The sequence below is a fragment of the Balaenoptera acutorostrata genome, chromosome 1 (assembly GCF_949987535.1).
Source record: "Balaenoptera acutorostrata chromosome 1, mBalAcu1.1, whole genome shotgun sequence".
In the NCBI taxonomy this organism is placed as follows: domain Eukaryota; kingdom Metazoa; phylum Chordata; class Mammalia; order Artiodactyla; family Balaenopteridae; genus Balaenoptera; species Balaenoptera acutorostrata.
In genome coordinates this window covers 154,706,921-154,720,922 of record NC_080064.1, presented here as the reverse complement: position 1 = coordinate 154,720,922, position 14,002 = coordinate 154,706,921, and the positions used below count along the sequence as shown (strand labels likewise).

At 48.3% G+C, this 14,002-nt stretch overlaps 1 protein-coding gene across 1 annotated transcript in view; it reads left to right on the top strand.

The window, feature by feature from the left end:
• Positions 1–9,745: 9,745 nt before the first annotated feature.
• The window catches only part of CAMK1G (calcium/calmodulin dependent protein kinase IG), a 28,710-nt gene continuing 24,453 nt past the window's right edge, over positions 9,746–14,002 (top strand). Inside the window, exon 1 of the mRNA XM_007163955.3 lies at positions 9,746–9,779. The gene's annotated coding sequence lies outside the window, so the exon portion shown is untranslated. The remainder of the gene's footprint in view (positions 9,780–14,002) is intronic.

The window sequence follows — 14,002 nt, the reverse complement described above, 5'->3', positions numbered from 1 at the left end:
TTCCTGGAGTGAGAAGCCGTGTGATGCTCCCCATGGGAAGAGAAAAGCCACAGAACTGTTCTTGAATTTTAAAACTAGAAGTAGGCTCTGTGGAGGACATGGACAGGTAGTACGTGCATGGATGGTGCATCTGCATCTCTGCAAGTTTCATTTCCACATTTTGCACAGAGCATGTCTAATATCTAATGGTGGCATGAGGCTGATTCTCTGGAGATCCCATCAGGTGTGCTAGTGCTGCCTGCTCTGCCCTTTGTGGAGAAGAGAGGACAAAGCAATGGTCCAGGTTTCTGGCTTGTTGCCTTATTGATGCATGGCATCATCAGTCCTCCAACTACAAGAGAGACCCCTTCAACCCTGTGCCCCCAGCTGCAGACTCAGCCCCATTGCAGCATGGACATCAGGACTGCCTTCCATTAAGGAGCCTAGAAGACCCTTTTGCTCAATGTTCCTGAGACTTGGTCAGCATCTAGCCTTTCTCAGGGTGAATATTCAACTCTGTGACTGAGTCCACACCTTATTCCTGCAATGAATTCTCCTCGCTGAATCCCATTTCCAACCTGGATTCCTCTGCTGGGATCCCTTCATTAAAACTCCACCCAGTCCCCAATTCCTCTGGGACAAGGACACTTCCTTGCCTTTGTTTCTACACTAACTTTGAGTTTGGGGTTTCACCCTGATATCCCCCCCACCAAATCTCACCCCCATGCTACCCACCAGCCTGCCTCCCTGAATCCTAATTTATATTTCTTGAATTAATAAATTACTAGCTGCTATATGCGAGGCACTTAAAGACCAAGTATCTACTCTAAGGGCTCCGTATTTCGCAAAATACATTAATTTAATAATTTAAAATTTTGAAAATGATGGCAAAATGAATAAGATATTGCCAGACACTGTGGAGGGAGTGAATCACCTTGTCACGGAGGATTTCGTAGAGGGGTAAGATGTGAGCTATTTTTAAAGCACAGTGAGTAATCTCATCAGAAAAGGAGAGGACACTCCGGGCAGGGGAGGCGGCCCACGCGAAGGCATATGGCAGGACAGTCTCAGAATACTGCCTTCTCCAGGACCCCCCACTGCGGTTTCCTGCACGGTTGTTGCGATGACCCCATTACTTCTTGCGGGATATGATGTACCAGCTATTACCCATCAGCCCTCTCTCCAGATACTGAGCTCCGTCTGGCCCTTAATCTTTCCATTCTCAGCCAGTTACAGGCTCCCATAAAGTCAACCTTACTTTACAGAGAAATGTCCAGAATGACTGACCTGATACTTCCAAAGCTTCCTAAGGTTGGAAAAGGAACAGGGTCCGCCTTTGGTGCTGCTCTTTCCTTCTGTCCCTGGTATCTGCTATGCCCTCGTCCAGGAGGAGAATAGAAGAAATACCTCCTCCCCCTTGCTCTCCCTTAAACACACCATCTTGCAGGTCTGAGCTCCAAACATGACCCTTTCAGTAGTCTCATCTAGGACCTCTGCACTCCAAGGTCAGTCAATGATTTTCTAGTGCTACGGAGTACACTGGCCTTGCCACCACTGCAAGAAGATAATCTCTGGTTCTCTTGATAATCTTTTAGCTTGGTTGCTTTCCCCAGGGTTCTGAAAAGCCTCGACAGACCATTTTCTCTCTGCTTCCTCCCACCTTTTGGGGGAGGTAGCAATGCTGAAAGCTGAGATCAAAACAATGCATAACCTGAAGTGTCAATGCCAGCTTGCTTCCCATCCCAGTGCTGCAGACTCGCCTCCAATACAAGGTACAGGAACTAGCCTTGGACGTGGAGTGTATTGTGTCTGTTCCCAATGCAGGCCATTGTTCTCAGCCCACAGACCTGGCCCTGGAGGCCTCGGGCCTGCATTCTCTCCCTCCACACGGTTCTTTCAATGCATCTCCCAAGGTCAAATTTGGACCACAGCACTGCGAACTGTCAGACAGGAGATCTGGTAACTAAATCAAGCAGTTGTTTTCTTCCTCAGGAGTAAATGATTTCTGCTGATTTCTACTTATCATCAGTTCTATTATTTAAATGTTCTATCTCAGGAACAATTGGAGATGAGACCATTTTGGTGGTGATGCTACCAGCAGCCTCAGGAGCCCTCCTCGTCCTGGAAACTTGGATGGCAGGGGAGGGGTTCACCTGCCCTCAGCAGGGGTGGAGGGAGGGCCACTGGAAGGAAGGGTGGTGGGAGGGTCACTGTGGCTACTTTCCCCAGGGGCACCAGAGGTGGATGTGTCCCCAGAATACTGTCTAGCTCTTAGTTCCTAACATTTCTGTTGCTCAAGAGTCCTGGTTTTCACTCTCCCTAACCCATTATTAAGGAAAGGTTGGGTCCTTTCACTGCCCTCCCCCTGCTTGTGACTAAGTCCATAACCAGGGCGTGCACTTGACTTGCCTGGGTACTAGAGTGCTCTGGAGCTCCGCACTGCTCCTCTTCCTGGAAAAGAGAATTATCCCAAGAGAGGAGAGGACCTGTCACTGCTACACCTTAGGATCTTAAGCTGAGACCTCACTGTACATGGAAATCCTCTATCCCAGACATCACTTGCAGGCATGCACACACGTACCCACACTCCCCATCCATGTGGACACTGCCCCTTCCCCGGCCCCATCTGCTGCTTCCACCCCTCCATCTAGCTCTCTGGAGCTGCCTTACTCTCTGTATTGTTCCCTGCCGTGTCTCAAACTGAGTCACACCCCCAAAGGGTCCACTTCCTGAGTGCAGATCATTTCTCAAGCACTTCATGTACATTATCTCATTTAATTCTTAGGACCCTCTTGTTGAGGAAGATGTTCCCTTAGGCCCATTTTACGTGTGTGTGAGAAACAGACTCAGAAATGTGAAGAAACTTGCCTAGGATCACACCGTTAGTAATAGAACACCCCAAATTCAATCCTAAGTCTGCTCTCCTGTCTGATTCCTAACCTCTTCACTATGACTCTCAAAGAGATGTATACATATTACAGAATTTCAGCATCTATCAGGGGAGGCACTTCTGAAGGTCAACTATGCATTCAGTAGACAAATTCTTCAATAGGTGGATCCTTCCAGAATGTCTTTCTGCACTGGGCACCGTGGGAACAGAGATAATTAGCAGGCTGTCTCTGTGGTCCTGTCGGGTCCTTTCAGTGTTGGGGGGCGAGGGGACAGAGTGGGAGGCTCAGTTATCATCGCTGGAAAGTTTCCAGAAGGTTGACATCCTGCGGATGACTGGTGTGAGATCTTCTCCTCCTGAGACAGATGAGTCAGCGGAGGTGGGGAGGAGGGTCCCCTCCATGCCTGGCACACTTCCCACCCACCATAGTAGACCCCTGACAAATATTTGTTAGTTCTTAGCATAGTATAAAAAACAGCAGCACTCACCACCTATAGCACGAATATGGAGAATTTCGAGGCGAGGCTTTTTTGAGGAAGGGTTGGTCAGAAACAGTCCTGCCAGAAAGAAGGTCTGTTCTCCCCATCAGCCAGAGGGGTGGACGCAGGCACCAGGTCTGGGCAGAAGGCTGTCACTAGAGGGCAGTGGCAGCTCCCTCTTGGGACTGAGGAAGCCCTGTAGCCTATTTTCTCTCCGGAGAAGCTAAGAACAGTCCTGAGCATTGTAACTCTGCCCGAGGTGGGGGCAGGACCGGGCGCCAGACACATGATTTCAACCGGGAATAAATGCAACATTACTGTTCATGTTTCATACACATCCTTTCATGTCATTTGGCCCCAGTAGACTTGTGGGGTAGACTGACATTGTTAGCCCAATTTGACAGAGCAGAACAGGAAAATCCTTGAGGTTTCGACTCATCCCAGTTTGTTTAGATAGAAAAAATGTTATGGGGACAAACGCTAGGTCACCTAAACCCCTGTCTGGGGAGAATATATTTGTAAACATGGTGATGTGGGCTAAATTCTTTAGTGAAATTCTCACCATCATAATTTTTCCTTTATAGGCCAGTCTCTTTATTTGTTCATTCACTGGAGGGTTAGGAAGAAACAGAAAAAGGAGATTAAAATCAAATTGGACAATCAGGTACTTTGTAAGTAGCCTTAACAAAAGTTTGGATCAGGCAAGTGATACTCATGAGCGCCCACCCAACACCTTTGCCCCCCTCCCACTGTCTTTCAAGGTCATACTGGTGACCTTGGAGAGTCATGACTGATTCCGCCAGCTATGGATACAGAAATACATGCAGATAATGATGGACACGGAAGAGAAAGGTACAGCAATCTCTGCCGAGGACCAGAAGCAGGTTCCCACATAGAAACTGACTACGTCATCAGCCAAAAATCCAAAGCCCAGGGTGATAGGCTTATTCTGCCCCCCGTTTCTTCCTGGAACATGGCATATACCAAGACTGGACTCATTTGGGAATGTGACTCAAGGCAACAAAGGTGACATATTCTCCTAGCCATAGAAACACAGCAAACACAAGAGGAGGGGATCAGGTGAAAATCTACTCACCTTGTAGGGCATCCAACCTGCAGGATCCAATGCCACTCCCGGTCCCACCCAGAGTAGAGCTGGATATAGCTGAATGCTTGCTGAACCTTGGCAGAGACTGAGTAGGATAGGAAGATGTGCAGGAAGGGTATATAGGATGAATCATGGGAAAGAAGAGAAGAAAGAGAAAGTTCAGGTGTCATGGGCTGATACCTTCCTCCCTAGGTGGAGGGGCCATGGGGAAGCAGCCAGAGACGCTGACTGAATGGTCCACCCAACTCTGCAGACTCTAAAGAAGTTGGAAGATGCAACGCAAACCAGAAGAAGTGAACTCTTTTATATATTCTTCTGGATTCTCTGCGGGGAGGGGTAGCCCATGGTAGCCTGTTACTAATGGACTGAATTCCTGCTCCTACCGTTAATGGTGTCAAACTCAGGACACACCAGAAAACTTTCCTTTTAGGTTTTATTCAGGACTTTGATTTTGCAAACCTTTGTGGAACATGCTCTCTGCCAGGCAATATGGTGGTTATAGAGGTAATTGAGGCATGGTTTGTACCCTTAGAGAACTTGTCACTTATGGGCAACCTTGACATGCATCAGACCAATTTCCATCTCAGTGGAGCAGGGTGGACGCCATTGTAGAGACGGGCTTTGGGAGAAGAGAGGGTGGTCCGTTTCACCTGTGGACCCAGGGAAGGGTGCTTAGGAGAGGAGACTCTTTACAGGTTCACTTCTAATAAAAAGATGAGTACATCACAGGCTGCAGGAACAATGCAGACCATGCTTATTCCTGGAAGCACTAAAAATCTGGTGCCTTATTTTTAAAACAAATACTAAAGTAGCAAGTATCACATTGTGCCGGCCTGTCTCTGCTATCTTGTCATTTCCATTCTCTCCCTCCATCCTCACTCCCTGTGCCCATTCCATTCTCTATTAACCAACTTCAGTGGGAAACGTTTTATGACAACAGTGGGATTTGTTCCTTGGTGGCCCCTCCCCCTCTCATTATCTTTCCCATGATACTTTGAAGGCCTTGCATGATTTTCTCCTTTTCCTGCTTCACCAGCAGCAATTGGGGTTCCTCTCTCTCCTGCTCCCACTGCCCAGCCACAATGCACTTCTCTGTCTTTCTAATAGGTATGGCTCCTTTCCACCCCAGGGCCTTTACAGTTGCTGTTCTTTGGTGTCTCCAACTGTTCTTATAGCTAATTCTCCTTTCTTCTGATTCCAGTTTGAAAGTCACTTCCTTGGGGCTAGTAAGATCTCCCTATCATATACTTTCTTAATGCCCTAAACTGTACATAGTATTTATCACAATTGTAATGATCTGTATTTGTTTAAAATCTGACAATACTGCTAGAACACAACACTCACCAGGACAGAGACTGTGCCCATTGTGTTTACTACTGTGTGCTCAGAGCCCAGCTTACTGCCCAGCACACAGTAGGTGCTCACAAATATTTGTTGCATGAATGAACTAATGGATATTGTTTTCCCTTCCCTTTTCCACCCTGGCACCTCATTATGTCTTGTCATTTCCTATCCAGAAAGCTCAATCTGAGATCTAATTAAATGTAAAAGACAGCACAGACCAAGGGGAGGTAAGAATGTGCTCTTTGACAGACAAAGGATTGCTCTGTCCTCATAAGCGCACCTCCCTTTTCTCCTCCTTACCCCAACCACAGGAAGACCCCTTATTTTGTTTATTTGGGGGATAAGTATGACCACACGGGAGCAGCAGAGGGGAGGACCTGGTGAATACACTTAGCCACTTCTCCTTTTGCCAGCATCACCTGTGAACTAAATAATAGCTTGATAAGCTCAAACCCACACCAATCATTTTGGGGTGAAAGGAGGAAGCTGATGGGCAAGGGCACCCCCTTCAGGCCACTCCCTTCTTCTCTCCACTCCTGCTCCCTCTTGGTTCCAGCCAGCCCTCACCCCCTCAGGTCTCGGTGACTGCAAGGTTGTCTGCTGATTTTCCAGTCTCCGACTTTCCCAGCGTCAGGCACAGCGCCACTGGGTTCCCATCAACATCCTTGCTTAAGAACCTGCAATGACACTCTACTGCCTTTGCGGGCAAGTCCAAAGCCCTTCGCTGCTTCAACACTAGACACTCTAACCTCTCACTGCATTGCAGGTCATCGTATCCAGCACACATCTTGTATGTTCCAAGCTCTGTGTTTTTCCTAATCCCATCCCACCCACCACACCTCCCAAATCTGGTCCTACTCATCCTTAAGGTTCAGGCTGACTCCCATGAAACTTTTCCATGAAACCTTTCCTGACATCTCCAGCCCACAGCCGGCTCCACATGGCCTCATCTCTGATGACAACATGAGTTAATAGCATCCTATTTAGCTATTGATTGATCTCCGATTGTTCTCTGTGTTTTAGTTGATGTGTAATAAATATTTGGTTGAATTGTTGATTGGGGAAAAACATAGCGATACGGCCATTACAAGAATCTGAACCAAGCCAAAATGCAAGCACAGGGGTGTATGTGAGCACGCATGTGTGTGCATGAGTGTGCATGTGTTATCAAGCCAAAAGCTCTCTTCCAGCTCCTTGGGAAACGTTTTCTAGTCACCTGTATCAATACCGGAGCAGTGGCTGCTCCCCGCTCCGGCCTCTGATGTCTGGCGTATGACCCAGTCAGTACCTGCAAAAACATCCGCCTTCTGAATTCAGCATAAAGAGGCAACACTTTCTCCCATGCCACCCAACATCTGCTGAACCTACTTCTGTTTCCACAGCTGAGAATTCATTCTCTGCACTGTGGCTCGCCAGGACCAGCAGTGTGCCGGTGGATGGGAGGGAAGGGGAAGGAGGGAAGAGGATGCTGGTGGGTTGGTGCTCACAGACAGTTCCTTGCCCAATTCAAACTTGTAACAGAATACAAAGTACTCTGCATCACAAAGTAACACATTCTGAGTTACAGAGTACAGAACTGACTTATTCCTTGCACTTGGACAGTAGAAGTTCTATGAGTGTTGAGTCTGAGCCTGGCTTCTATCCTCAACCCCTAGTACATAGTCAGTGCTTGATAAATATTTAAGGAATGAGTGTACATACACATGTGTTGGGGACGACTTCAGAGAGGTGGAATTCAGCTCCCTATGGAGATAAACTCTCTAACATTTGTTGACGTCCATGAGCCATGCACCAGAATGGAGGACAGCTGCTCGTCAGGTCAGGGATGCTATACCCAGAGAATCTAAGCAATAAACAAGATGTTAGGCCCATAACAATAATATGTTATTATTCTTGTTATCAGTACTAATGAGTTAGCATTTATTGAGTACTTACTATGTATACCAACCATGAGCAAATCATTTCTTATTTATTGGACTCTCAGAGGCCCTTCCACTTCTGGTGGAACCTATTTGGTTCATCACTAAACATTGGCTGAGTGCCTACCCTGTGCTGGACACAGGAGGAAGATTAGGGAAAGGAAGACAAGAGGGCAGGAAGAGAGGCGAAAATCACTGCCTTAAGAACTCTCAATTCAAGAAGGGAGACAGCAGTGGAAACACAAACTAGAATTCAAGGCAGAAAAAGATTAAGAACTAAGGAGAGTTGTAGACAGAGAGTTTTGAGAACAGCACAGAGGAAGGAGTGATTATTTCTAACGGGGCGAAGAAATCATGGAAGGCTTCATGGATGAGATGGTATTTGATGTGAACTTTTAAAATCTATAGTATTTCCATAGGCAGAGAATGAGGAAAGGGCATTCTACACTGATAGATCAGCATAAGCAAAGATCAGGAGCTTTGGAAACAAGTGGCATGTTGGAAATCAGTGTCTCCTGTGATATGGCTGGAATGTCAGCTGGGTGGATGGAGGGCCTCAGGGGAGGGAGGATACTTTTGCACCAGATCTTGTAATGCCTTCAATGATGGGATGAAGTGTTTGGATTTTATTCTGTAGGGAATGGATATTTTTGAGGTGGAGGCAATTTTCTTATTGCGATAATTCTAGCAAAAATGAAAGTTGGAGAGAGAATAATAGTAGCTCGCATTTACTGACTACCTACCAAGTGCCAGTCATTGTTCTAAGCAATTTGCCTTCTGTCTCGCTCCACTCCACTAGTGTGTGAAATAAATTCAGTGATTATCCCATTGGACAGATTGAGAAAACTGAGGCACAAAGAGGTTAAGCCACTTGTCCAAGGCTACACACCCAGTTAAAAGACAGCCCAGGAGTCCAGCCTAGAAATCTTCTCCAAAGCCTCGCTTAACTATCCCAGGGGACTACCTCACCCAGGAACCAATTAGAGTCTAGTCTAGTCTATTACAATAGTACCCAAGAGAAGAGAAGAGGGGCCTGAATTAAGATTGTAGAGATGAAAATATAAACGAGGCAGCATTTACTTACTGTCTTTTGTGTAAGAAAGGGGGCCAGGGAATATATATATTATTTTGTTTGTTTCTGCGTGAAATACTGGAGAGATACACAAGAAACTAATAAAAGTGGCCACCTGTAGAGGGCAGGGCAGGGGGAAGGGGTGGGTGGGGAGTGGATGGAGTGAGACACCTCTATGTATGGCTTTCAATAGAGTTCTGATTTCTGACCCACATGAATGTGTTGTTTATTCAAAAAAACACAAACAATAAAAAATGGAAAGGCACAATTTAAAAGCTAAGAGTTTCCAGAAGGAAAGGAATGGTCTCCTGGGGTCCAATGGGTTAGAACTGAGAAGAGGATGGTAGATTTGGGGCTCAGAACACTTTGCTTTTAGGAACAGGTGAGAGGGGTGAAACCATGTAGCATTGGGCCCCCCGAGGGACATCCAAGTGCTTCTCCCATTTTATAAGACACTGAGGGTTCTGTAGTCTCTGCTTTCAGCCAGTATAGATATCCTATTGCTCAGGAAGGTATTTTAAACAACATACACCAGCATCTGAGTGGTTAAGAGGGAAACGGAGGCAGGCAGTCTCTGATTTTCTATCATCACCCCATTCAGGCCAATGGAAACCTTTAATTTGATGTTTTGTTTTTGCCCTTTATGTTTTCCCTCTCTCCATCACACACCTCCATGCAAATACAATCACACACACACACACACACACACACACACACACACACAGCATAAAAGGGCCCCTTTGCAAAAGGATTTTTCTGGATCTGCTCAGAGGGAAGGAAAGGCAGAGGAAAGGAAGGAGAGATGCAAGCCGCCCTAGCTACTTTTCCTCCCCTTTAAGGCTGCCTGGTTACAGTCCTAGGAAAGAAAACCCCTGCATTCCTCCCCTTTAATTCGGCTTATTGTTGAAGCGCTGGAGCAGCTAATCCTCACAGACCTGTAGGAGCTGGAGTGGCAGGACCACGAGCACCGTTCTCTCGGATTCCCTGGGTAAGACGAACCTGCTTCTTTATTTGGTTTGGGGAGGTTTCTTTGTTTAGCGGGAGGCTCCTGGCACCAAGAGAGTGGGTTTGAAGAGCCACTCTTGCAAGCAACTTGGGTGTTTATTTCAGCCCCAGTTCCTGTCTTGCCTGACTCTCGAGGTATCAAGAGGAAGTTGTAGCTGCCTTGGAAGATAAGTCTGAATGGGTGTCCGGGTGGGACCTCTGCGGGGATTATCTGGCCATCCCTTCAGGGTTGGCTTGAGTGGGAAGCTTTCGCACTCCTGGGCAAAGAAAAGGGAGCAAAATATCTGTATGTGCCCCTCCTGCCATGCCTGCTTGCATTTAGGGACAGCCCTCTGGGCTCTGTGCCTGGGAGGGGCTGTCTATCTGCAGGGTGTCAGGACCTCCAGTGCCCTTGCACCCCTCCCTCCTGCTCAGCCTTCATCTCTTAACCTCTCAGACCCCATCTGTCAAATGGGGCAATGCTCTGTTTTGGTTCTGCCTACCTGTCTAGGTTGTTGTGAAGATTAGGAGAGTCAGTGGGCAAAAAGGAGGTTTGTAAGCAGTCAGTGGCTCTGCAGACCCAAGGCAGGCAGACCAGCCTCAGTCCTTCCTGGCAGGGTCCATGGCCCAGCTCCCGCTCCTGTCCCCCGCCGCGTTAGGATGCAGAACTCAGCAGGGACACCGCTGTCAGTCACGAGGCCCCCTCCTTCACCTTCCCCAGGGGCAGGTCTCTCTCCCTTCTGTCTTTAAACTTCCCTAGTTCAGTTCTCAGGTGAAAATGGTAAAAGGAGGTCTGGACTCATCACCACCCCCATCCGCACTGTGGCCCCTTCTTTCCACGTAACTTTGACGCACAAACATTAACCCTGAGGCTCCCGGGGACGGCTGCCAGGGCTCTCGCTGCTGTTCTGGCAGCAGTGCGTGGCTGGCCAGCGGCTTGTTCTGGAGCCAGATCAATTGATGAGGAGGAAAATCTCTGAGAAGGGTCAAGAAAGTCAAGCAGGTTCCATCTTGGGTGAGGAGATGATCTTTCCCAGATCAGAGGCTGGAGGCAGCCTGGCCCCTGGCAGTCCTACTGAGTTAAGCTTAACTAGGGCCAAAGACAAGACCCAATAGGCCATAACACAAAGTGCTTAGTAATACCTGATATGGGAACCACACTCTACAGTGAGTAATGTGCTTTTAATTAATCATCTTTAAGACAAGCCCATTGGGCTGGTGGGGCAAATAGTGGTTCCACTGAGACTCCACAAGGCAAAGCTGGATACTGGCGAAATCCATTTGATGACAATAGCATTTGAACCCAGATCTTCTGACATAATCGGTGACCTTTCCATGATACTACAGATAGCTATGGTGCAGGTGTGAGTGTGGGTGTTTTTATGTGTATTAAGAGGACTCTTTAGAAAGATAGGGCAAAACTTTGGGAAAGAAGCTCAAGGTTAGAGTGAGAAAAGGTTTGAGCTGGAGCCAGGAGCCACTTAGGCAAGAGACAGATGGCCAGCCCCAGACTCAATGTTGAGAAATCTGAGTGTTCCCGGGATCCAGCCTTTCCCAGATCATCCGAGCCAGCCATGCGTTCCAGGGGGAATCAGTTTGTTGGTGGGATTACAGGAGAGCATCCTAAGGATGAGGGCGGAGGTAAGTGAAATCCCGAAAACCACCCCCAGGAAAGAGGCAACAGGTTACGTGGTGGGGGTCAGGGAGACTGCTGTTGGGGTCTGACGGGCTGGGGCTCATGTCCGGCTCTGTCACTTACTATCTGTTTGATTTGGGGCATTTTTCTTAATATTTCTACCCATCAGTACTTCAACTATAAAATGGGGTTAACAATACCTGATACTTACCTTCAAAGACATTAAACGAGATAATGGCAGGTAAAGCGCCAGCACAGGGATCACCCAGGTGATCAGTCTGAGGCAGCGAATACCTTAGGGTCTGGGAGCAATTCTGCAATTCTGGCTGCAACTACAGAGAATCCCCTTCCAAGAGACCAGCACCTCTCTGACTCCCTGGGCCCCACTCACGCACGCACATGCGGCCAGAACTAAGCTGCCATCCCTGAGTGACGGGGCCCAGCCGCAGCCTGTCAGAGTCAGCGGAGTGAATGGGCTGCAGCATGAATGGGGGGGGGGGGGCAGCTGTCTGCAAACGGGCTGCGAGCCAGCCCTACAAGTGCTGGTGCATGGCCATGGTCAAGGGCGAGGGGACTGGGGGTGAGCAGCTACCCCCGTGGAAAGCAAGCTGGTGATGGTGCCGGGGAGCTGCACGGGTTGTGGATGACTGTCACACCGGTGTCCTGGAGCAGGGGGAGGGGGAGGGGGGGCTGGGCACTCAGAGCTTCTTGCCACAGCCATTCTGAGCTCAGCCCGTCCTTCCTCCTGCTCCCTCTCCCCAGGTGGAGGTCCCTCCTCTCACCTTCCAAGGGGCGCAGTAGAGTGAGCCTCTTGCGTGGGAGTGGGTCTTAAAGGCAGCGTGTGGCGGACACACAGTTAAACCTATGACTCTTGAACCCTGCTTAGAAAGGTACCCCAGTGGAGACCAGCCCATGGAGAAACCCAACCCAGACAGTGTTAACTCTGTGCTCCAACAGATCTCTGCCTTCTTGGTTGAGTAGCAGATAAAGTAGTTGGTTTGCATTTCAGGGCTACATGTATGAAAAATTACACGTCTTCAAACACTTTAGAATCAGAGTGAGATGCGGGTCACACTTGAGAGGCATGTGGCACACACTTGAGAGCCGAGACCAGCTGAGGAAACAGCAGATTCACATCTCCTGCTGTGTGCTCACCCCTATTTAAACTGTTTGTTTCCCCTCTCTCTGCCCAGTGTTTAATCCATGTGCCTATGAAGTGGGCTCACTGCACAGCACTTTAGAGGTTACAGAATGCTTTCATGCCTGTTGATGTATTGGAAGCCCACAGGAATCCTGGGAAATAGAGCAGGGATCATTAGTCCCATTCAGCAGATGAGGAAAATGAGCGCATTAAGAATAATTAACACACCCAGCTCTCTCCAGTGACTCTTATGTGTCGACCCCTCAGCCACCAAACAAAGCAGCACAGAATTCTGGCTTGTCACTGCAGCAGGGTTTGATTAAACTTAAATGTGGGTTTGAGCCTGAAATAAACTGCAGGAGGCAATTGAAAAACGACCTTCCTCAGTGATTTTGGGAACAGAAACTGGCATGCAGTGTTGGCCTTGGAGATGCCAGACTAGGGGGGAGGGCCAGGGATGGAGCCGGTATTCCTGGGAGGGTCTGTCCAGCCAGAAGTCTCCAGGAACCTTCAGGTCCAGGGCCCGAGCTCTGGCAAGCTGACCAGCCACTTCAGCTGCAGCCTATGAATTGGAAGTAGGTTCTGATGGCACACACAGACCCAGCCACGTGCCTGTGCACCAGGAGGAGAGCAGGGCTGTGAGTGATGACAGCAGGCTGCTGGAAATTTCATCTATTGCTCATTTATACAATCACACAACATCAGAGCTGGCCTAGTCCCCACTTTCCCCAGTAGGCTCTGAGCAACCATAGATCCTCTGGATGCTAGTAGGTGTTGCAAAAGGAAAGAATTTAGAGTTACAGTCTAGTAAAGTTGAGGGACACTAGGTTAAAGAGCATTAAGCAGGTGTCTTTAGCAGCCCCCAGAGCCTTTAATACGCTAACACAGAACATGAATCTCCAAGAAGAGGCAGTTAGCAAATATGCTTTGTTTACAGAGAGTCTCTGTAGGACTAATATTCTAAAAAGCAAATGTCAAGGAACCCTAATCTAGTCCATTTTCCTCTTTTTACTAAGGAGGAAGGTGGAAGCCCAGAGATGTACGGTGATCTGCCTGGGGCTGCACACTTCTTGGTGCCGAGCCAAGACTGGAGCCAGAATTTGACCTCTTTCCAGTGTGCCTCTCAATCCAGAGGATGATGAGAAGTCCAGTATAGGCCAGAGTCCAGGAAACTGTGGGACCCAGGAAAGAAAATGTCCCAGCTTTAGTCTTTAGGCCCCTTTATAACCAAACAATTTATACATTGCCATGATTCTGTGTGTCCCAACCTGGAGACAGGGAGCACATTCTTATGTGCTTATAAGACAACTGATAACCTCCCTCCCAAGACCCACAGCCCTTTCTGAGTCATGCTCTCAAGGAATGGAGAACCCCAGATGTGGTCTTAGGGTGGGCTAATTCCTCTGGGGTCAGTAAAGGAGCCACACCTGGTCCCGCAGGAAGGCTCTGA